Source organism: Solanum stenotomum, chromosome 10, assembly GCF_019186545.1.
Source record: "Solanum stenotomum isolate F172 chromosome 10, ASM1918654v1, whole genome shotgun sequence".
In the NCBI taxonomy this organism is placed as follows: domain Eukaryota; kingdom Viridiplantae; phylum Streptophyta; class Magnoliopsida; order Solanales; family Solanaceae; genus Solanum; species Solanum stenotomum.
This window is the reverse complement of record NC_064291.1, coordinates 28,506,993-28,516,213: the sequence shown is the minus strand read 5'-3', so window position 1 is coordinate 28,516,213 and position 9,221 is coordinate 28,506,993. Positions and strand designations below refer to the sequence as shown.

The following is a 9,221-nucleotide window of genomic DNA, read 5'->3' as shown; positions in this document are numbered from 1 at the left end:
TCGCTCAGGATGAGTTAGGTGTGCTTCAAGATTGCGTAGGATATATCTTTGAATAATATTTCCAACACCGTCGAGTTTGCGTGATTTTGAGTTTGTATGAGTGAGATAAGCCCTTTGGAAGTTGGGATGTTTAGATAAGGAAAGTCTAATCCGAATTTTGGAAGGGTATTTTAGTCTTTTCCTTGACCAATTGGTTTATTTCGTTTTTGGTAATTAAGTTAAGGTCTAATTAGAATTAGACCAGTTTAGAAAAGTTGAAGTTCATGCTAGGGCTTGGAGAAAAGAGAAGAAAAGAGAAGAAAAGAGAAGAAAAGTTCAAAGTTCGTCGATTTCTTGGAGATTTTCGTGTGGATTTCGCCAAGGATTTAATCCTACAAGGTCTGTGAGGCTTTCATAACGTTGGGTTCGTTCATCCACGTGCCAAACATGTTTATTTCTGCGTGAATTCGTCCTAAAAGAGTTCGAAAAGTGATGTCCTTGATTTGTATTCTAGAATTTGATGTCGTTCTTGAATTGGGCTGAGATTGAGAAGTTTCTAAGATCATTACGTCAGATTATTGAGTTGGTTGGAGTTAGGTTCTTAGGTACATTTGCTGGGTATTTGTATCTAAAAAGAATTTGGTAAAAAGAACCAAGTTTGGGCGAATTGGGGCTGGAAAACGAAGAAGGAAATTAGTCAGGCAAATCTAGGCACTGGTTCCGTGTCACGGACCTGCTCCCCAGATTTGGAAAAAATTATTTCGCATCACGGGGCGGTCACGAACCGTTTTGCCTCAAATAGTATTTTCGTGACCAAAATTTAAATACATCTCTGTGTTGCAGACTTGTCCTCAGACAATGATTTTTTTTTATCTTTTCTCATGTTTAGCTATCTAAAAACACTCCTAAACATCATGGGATCTTTCCTATCACAAATCACAATCCTTGAATCCATAATTCAATTCAATGAAAGTTAAGAGTCGAGTTTAGAAGTTAAGAAGCAAGTCAAGAGAAGTTCATTAAAGTTTTTCAAAAGTCTTTCACAAACATTTTAACTCTGTTCTAAGACTTAAGTTTTAAGTTAGGTAAAGAGTAAAGAGTAAAGATTGAAGTTCATTTCTCCAAAGAAGTATATGGGGACTATGTATTCCTAAAATGTTTAAAGTGTTTTTACATTTGAGAAAGAAAGGGAACATTGATTCCAAGAGAGCTTTTATGCTAAGTTTTGAGTAATTATCTCAAACTAAATAAAGAAGTTTGTTTTAAAAACATATGAGCTAAGCATATTTTGGGAGTAGTATTGAGCACTGATATGGAGATGCAAGTTCATATTAACTCAATCTCCATAAACCATGAAGCCATCATGGGTAGTAAAAGATCATACTTTTTAGATGACTCCTTAAGATGCTTTTAGCATAGACTAGTGGATCCACTTAGTTAAGACATTCGATATGACGGCAAAGTATGGGACAGTTCTGGCAGCGTGGGCAAGCCACTGTATCACCACTTAGGCTCATAGTGGTGGTCGATTAGAGAAACTCCCACATCAACTATATTACTCTGATATATGAGTAAAGTTGAGTTTGTTATTGCATATATTTAACAAAATGAGTTGTTATTTACTGTTTTAAATGCCTTATATAAATTACACTATTATTGTTGTTTTACACTGCATTTTTAGTTTACTTATTCATGAGTTGAGTAAAGCCAAGGTAAGTGTTCCTTTCAGATCCTTTTCAATCTTAAGTTGTGTTTAGCATTCCAACTCGCATACTCGTACATTCAATGTACTGATGTCAGTTGGCCTGCATCGTCTTATGATGCAGACGCAGGTAACCAGATCAACATCCAGCGCCTTGTTGATCAGGTCGAGAAGTCATAGTCAGCTGGTGAGCCTCTTTGCTTTACAGAGTGTCTCTTTCATAATTGTTTACCTTTCAGTTGTTAGGATGATCGGGGGTCCTGTCCCGATATCCCTCTTTGTTTTAGAGGCTTCATAGACAGTTAGTAGTCAGTTGTCTTTACATTATTATTTCATATGTTAAGACTTGAGTTGCCATTTTGGCCAAGTTGAATGTTTGACCTTTAAACATTCTTAGTTATTTTATTAAACAGTTGAGTAAAATGCATTTGATCATTGTAATAATGCTTAGATTCTTCCGTTGAGTAAGTAATCCAGGCCAAGGGTTCTCTTAGGGCAAGCAATGGTTCTTGAGTGCCAGCCCCGTCTGGGTTGTAGGCTCGAGATGTGAAAAACTTAGTATCAGAGCCTAGAGTTCAAGAGTCCTAGGGAGTCTTTGAAGACGTGTCTATAGAGTCCTAGTAATCGGTGTGAAGCGCACCACCTCTATAATTAGAAGGCTGCAACATTTAGGAGTTCCTCCACTTCTTGCATACTCATTTCGTGCGATAGAGTTCATCTTTATAAAATTTCTTTCTAACACATGCTTGCGCTTAATCGATTTTGAGCTGGCCTATGGTCGAGAGTTCCTTCATAAGGCATTTCTTTCCTTGTGAGCTAAGAGAAGCAAAGAGATGGTTGCTGACATGAGGATCAGAATGAGTTTATTCATTGTTGGGTTGACTCGTCTGTCAAGTAAGGAAAGTAAGGCAGCCATGCTAATAGGCTACATGGATGGCTGATGATCCATGTGCAACAAGTTGAGGAGGAGCAGCTGAAGGATAGAGAAGAGTTTAAGAATAAGAGGGCTAAGACGTTAGGGAATGAATCCGGGCAGCAAAAGAGTAATTTGAACCGGTCTTCTTTCCAACATAAGTAGAAAGGACCTACTTCATCATCTGCTAGTGCACCTGCACCAAGGTACAAATGTGAGTACAATAGTCAGAATTCTCAGAACTTCAGAGCTAGACCTGTGCATTCACAAGGTAGTAAGGCACAAGAGGGTACTCTTGCATGTGGTAAGTGTGGTAGGAGACACTCAGGGGTGTGTCGTGATGACTCCATTGGTTTCTTCAAGTATGGCCAGAATGGTTATTTTATGAGAGAGTGTCCTAAGAATAGGCATAGTAATGGTAATGGGGGTAATAGATTCCAGTCTTCTTCAGTTGCTCTACCAGATAGGGATGCTCCTAGAGGAGCCACTTCCGATATTGGTGGAGGAGCAAACCGCCTCTACGCGATCACTAGGCACCAAGAGCAAAAGAACTCTCCAGATGTCATCACTGGTATAATCAAAGTCTTTACTTTTGATGTTTATGCTTTGCTAGACCCAGGAGCAAGTTTATCTTTTGTAACCCATTATGTTGCAAATAAGTTTGATGTTCTTCCTGAGACACTCAGTGAACCCTTTTGTGTTTCTACACCTATTGGGGAGTCTATTCTAGCTGAGTGAGTTTATCGTGATTGTGTCATTTCCATCAATCACGAAGACACCGTGGCTGATTTAATTGAGTTAGACATGGTAAACTTCGATGTCATTTTAGGTATGGACTGGCTTCATGCCTCTTATGCCTCCATTGATTGTAGAACTCGAGTTGTTAAGTTCCAAATTCCTAATGAGCCAGTCTTATAGTGGAAAAGCAGTTCAGCAGTGCCTAAGGGTTATTTCATTTCGTACCTTAAGGCAAAAAAATTAGTTTCAAGGGGCGTGTCTATCACTTTGTCTGAGTTAATGACTCTAGTGTTNCTCTTATGCCTCCATTGATTGTAGAACTCAAGTTGTTAAGTTCCAAATTCCTAATGAGCCAGTCTTATAGTGGAAAAGCAGTTCAGCAGTGCCTAAGGGTTATTTCATTTCGTACCTTAAGGCAAAAAAATTAGTTTCAAGGGGCGTGTCTATCACTTAGTCTGAGTTAATGACTCTAGTGTTGAGATACCTCTTATTCAGTCATTTCTAGAAGTAAAAGAGTTTCCTGAAGAGTTGATCTTTCCGGAGTCTCTTCTGAGATAGAAATAGACTTTGGTATAGATATTCTTCCAGATACTCGTCCTATATCTATTCCTCCATATAGGGTGGCACCAGCAGAGTTAAAAGAGCAGTTGAAAGATCTCCTTGATAAGGGCTTTATTCGACCAAATGTCTCACCTTGGGGTGCCCTGGTCTTATTTGTGAGGAAGAAATATGGTTCCCTTAGGATGTGTAAATATTACTGCCAATTTAACAAGGTTACCATTAAGAACATGTATCCTCTTCTGAGAATTGATGATCTTTTCTATTAGATTCAGGGTGCTACTTGTTTTAGTAAGATAGACCTCAGATCAGGCTACCATTAGTTGAAAATAAGGGAATGTGATATTCCAAAGACATCATTCATGACCCGTTATGGTCATTATGAGTTCCTAGTTATGTCCTTCGGTTTGACCGATGCATCTGTAACATTCATGAACCTTATGAACAGAGTTTTCAAACCTTATTTAGATATGTTTGTTATTGTCTTCATTGATTACATACTAATCTATTCAAGGAATGAAGAAGATCTTGCTAGCCATCTTAGAATAGTTCCTCAGACTTTGAAAGATAAGGAGTTTTATGCTCAATTCTCTAAATGTGAGTTTTGGCTTGTGTTTGTTGCGTTCTTGGGCCACATAGTTTCCAGTGATGGAATTAGAGTTGATACCCAAAAGATAGAGGCATTGCAGAATTGGCCTAGACCCATATCTCCAACTGATATTAGGAGTTTCTTGGGTTTGGCTGGATATTATAGGAGGTTCGTAGAGGGGTTCTCATCTATTTCGTCCCCTTTGACTAAGTTGACTCAGAAAACAGTGAAGTTTCAATGGTCTGAAGCTTGTAAGAAAAGCTTTCAGGAGTTGTAAAAGAGGTTGACTACTGCCCCAATGTTGACCTTACCAGAAGGTACGCAAGGCTTTGTTGTATATTGTGATGCGTCTAGAGTTGGTTAGGGTTGTGTGCTAATGCAGAATGGCAAAGTTATAGCTTATGCCTCCAGACAGTTGAATGTTCATGAGAAGAATTACCCAACCCATGACTTAGAGTTGGCTGCTGTAATAATTTCTTTGAAAATATTGCGCCATTACCTTTATGGTGTTCATGTGGATGTGTTCACCGATCACAAGAGCCTTCATTCTGTGTTTACTCAGAAAGAGCTTAATCTCAGACAACAGAGGTGGTTGGAATTACTCAAGGATTATGACATGAGTATTCTTTATCACCCATGTAAGGCTAATGTTGTTGCTGATGCTTTAAGCTTGTTTTCTATGGGTAGTACCGCTCATGTTGAGGAAGAAAAAAGAGAGCTAGCGAGAGAAGTGCATAGACTTGCACGATTGAGAGTCAGACTAATGGATTCTACAGAAGGAGGAGTAGCGGTGATGAATGGGGCTGAATCTTCATTAGTGTCAGAAGTGAAAGAAAAGCAAGACCATGATCCTAGTTTGCTTGAATTGAAGGTAAATGTTCATAAGAAAAAAGTATTAGCTTTTGAACAGGGGGGATGCCGTATTGAGATATCAAGGTAGATTGTGTATACTAATGGTGGATGGACTCCAAGATAGGATCATGGATGAAGTTCATAGCTCCAGATATTCCATTCATCCGGGTTCTACAAAGATGTATCGCGATTTGAGAGAAGTTTATTGGTGGAGTAGCATGAAGAAGGGCATTGCAGAGTTAGTTGCTAAGTGTTCGAATTGCCAACAAGTTAAAGTGGAGCATCAAAGGCCTGGTGGTTTGTCTTAGAATATAGAACTTCCGAAATGGAAGTGGGAGATGATAAACATGGACTTCATCACAGGTTTGCCAAGGTCTAGCAGGCAACATGATTCTATATGTGTGATTGTGGATCGAATGACCAAATCAACCCACTTTTTGCCGGTAAAGACTACCCATTCAACAGAGAATTATGCCAGGTTATATATTCAAGAGGTAGTAAGACTTCATGGAGTCCCTATTTCAATTATATCAGATAGAGGTGCACAATTTACTGCACACTTTTGGAAGTCATTCCAAAAAGGCTTGGGTTCAAAGGTGAACTTAAGTACTGCCTTTCATCCTCAGACAGATGGGCAAGCAGAGCGCACTGTTTAGACCTTAGAGGATATGTTGAGGGCTTGTGTGATTGACTTGAAAGGTAATTGGGATGATCACCTACTTCTCATCGAGTTTGCTTACAACAATAGTTACCACTCCAGCATCCAAATGGCTCCTTATGAAGCTCTTTATGGGTGAAGATGCAGATCTCCTATTGGATGATTTGAAGTTGGTGAAGCAGGGTTGATAGGACCAGGTTTAGTTCATCAAGCTATGGAGAAGGTGAAAGTGATTCAAGAGAGGTTGAAGTCGGCGCAGAGTCGTCAGAAATCCTACACTAATGTTAGGAGAAGGGAGTTAGAGTTTGAAGTAGATGATTGGGTATACTTGAAATTTTCACCTATGAAGGGTGATATGAGATTTGGTAAGAAGGGGAAGCTTAGTCCCCGATATATTGGCCCTTACAGAATATCGAACAGGGTAAGTAGTGTAGCTTATGAGTTAGAGCTACCACAAAAGTTAACAGCAGCTCATTAGGTATGTCACGTCTCCATGTTGAAGAAGTGCATGGGCGATCCTTCATTGATCATACCAACTGAAGATATTGGGATCAAGGATAGCTTATCTTATGAAGAGATTCTGGTACATATTTTAGATTGCGAAGTTCAAAAGTTGAGGACTAAGGAGGTAACATCAGTCAAAGTTCTTTGGAGGAATCAGTTCGTTGAGGAACCTACTTGGGAAGCTGAAGAAGATATGAAGAAATGGTATCCACACCTCTTTGAAACCGGAGAAACCCCAGATCAAGGTACTAATTCCCCATTTAGTACTCTTTAATTTATGAGATTGCATGTTGTAATTGCATTGCTTGTTGGGTGTTTGAGTTGAATGTTAGATGTTACACCCTTAGCCTAGTAAGAGTAATCTCATTCAAGGACGAATATTCCCTAGGGGGAGATATTGTAACATCTCACAAATTGAAATAACTAGGAAGAAGTTAAGAATTGGAAATAGTCAATTTTTGGAAAGAATAGAAATCTGGAAAATTTTGGTATGTTAACTTGAGTTTTTGGTCAACTTCAAACTACCATAACTCCTCGTTCATGATGAGTTAGGTGAGCTTTCAGATACCGTAGGAAATAATCTTTCCAACGCCGCTGAGTTTATGCGATTCCGAGTTCATATGAGTGAGATAAGCCCTTTGGAAGTTGGGATGTTTAAATAAGGAAAGTCTAATCCGAAATTTGAAAGGGTATTTTAGTCTTTTCCTTGCCCAATTGTTTTATTTCGTTTTTGATAATTAAGTTAGGGTCTAATCAGAATTAGACCAGTTTATAAAAGTTGAAGTTCATGCTAGGGCTTGGAGAAAAGAGAAAAAAGGAGAAAAGAGAAGAAAAGTTCAAAGTTTGTCGATTTCTTGGAGATTTTCGTGTGGATTTCGCCAAGGATTTAATCCTACAAGGTATGTTAGGTTTTCATAATGTTGCATTCGTTCACCCACGTACCAAACATATTTATTTCAACGTGAATTCGTCCTAAAGGAATTTGAAAGTTGATGTCCTTGATTTGTTTTTTTGAATTTGATGTCGTTCTTGAATTGGGCTGAGATTGAGAAGTTTCTGAGATCATTACGTCAGATTATTGAGTTGGTTGGAGTTCGGTTCTTAGGTACATTTGCTGGGTATCTGTATCTAAAAAGAATTTGTGAAAAAACATCGAATTTGGGCGAATTGGGGCTGGAAAACGAAGAAGGAAATTAGTCGGGCAAATCTGGGCACTAGCTCCGGATCGCGGAACTTCTCTCCAGATTTGGGAAAAATTATTGAGCGGAGCGGAGCGGTCACTGACCGTTCTGCCTCAAATAGTATTTTCGAAACCAAAATTTAAATACTTCTCCTCATCGCGGACCTGTCCTCAGACAGTGATTTTTTTTTTATCTTTTCTCATGTTTAGCTATCTAAAAACACTCCTAAACATTATGAGATCTTTCCTATCACAAATCACAATCCTTGAATCCATAATTCAATTCAAGGAAAGTTAAGAGTCAAGTTTAGAAGTTAAGAAGCAAGTCAAGAGAAATTCATTAACGTTTTTCAAAAGTTTTTCACCAACGTTTTAACATTGTTCTATGACTTATGTTTTAAGCTAAGTAAAGAGTAAAGAGTAAAGAGTAAATAATGAAGTTCATTTCTTCAAAGAAGTATATGGGATTATGTATTCCCAAAAAGTTTAAAGTGTTTTCACATTTGAGAAACAAAGGGAACATCGATTCCAAGAGAGATTTTAAACTAAGTTTTGAGTAATTATCTCAAACCAAAGAAAAAAGTTTATTTTAAAAACATATGAGCTTAGCATATTTTGGGAGTATTATTGAGTACCGATATGGGGATGCGAATTCATATTAACTCAAGTCTCCATAAACAATGTGGCTATCATAGGTAGTAAATGATCATACTTTTCAGATGACTCCTTATGATGTTTTTAGCATAGACTAGTGGATCCACTTAGCTAAGGCATTCTATATGACAACAAAGTATAGCACAATTCTGGCAGCGTGGGTAAGACGTTGTATCACAACTTTGGCTCATAGTGGTGGTTGTCGATTAGAGAAACTCCCACACAAACCATATTACTTTGATATATGAGTAAATATGAGTTTGTTATTGCATATATTTAACAAAATGAGTTGTTATTTACTGTTTTAAATGCCTTGTATAAATTGCACTATTATCGTTGTTTTACGCTGCATTTTGAGTTGAGTTATTCATGAGTTGAGTAAAGTCAAGGTAACTGTTCCTTTCAGATCCTTTCCAAGCTTAAGTTTTGTTCAACAATCCCACTTGCATACTGGTACATTCAATGTACTGATGTCAGTTGGCCTGCATCATCTTATGATGCAGGCGCAGGTAACCAGGATCAGCATCCAGCTCCTTGTTGATCAGGTTGAGCACTCAGAGTCAGTTGGTGAGCCTCCTTGCTTTCCGGAGGGTCTCTTTCAGAATTGTTTAGGTTTCAGTTGTTAGGATGATCGGGGGTCCTGTCTCGACATTCCTCTTTGTTTTAGAGGCTTCATAGACAATTAGTAGTCAGTTGTCTTTACATTATTATTTCATATGTTAAGACTTGAGTTGCCATTTTTGCCAAGTTGAGTGTTTGACCTTTAAACATTCTTAGTTATTTTATTAAACAGTTGTGTAAAGTGCATTTGATCATTGTAATAATGATTAAAGTCTTCCTTTAAGTAAGTTATCCAGTCCAAGGGTTCGCTTGGGGTCAACAATAGTTCTCGAG

General features: G+C 38.2%; 1 pseudogene; it reads left to right on the top strand.

Moving 5' to 3' along the window:
* Nucleotides 1-2,514: 2,514 nt before the first annotated feature.
* LOC125878167 (uncharacterized) lies at nucleotides 2,515-6,239 on the top strand (annotated as a pseudogene).
* The last annotated feature ends 2,982 nt before the right edge of the window (nucleotides 6,240-9,221 follow it).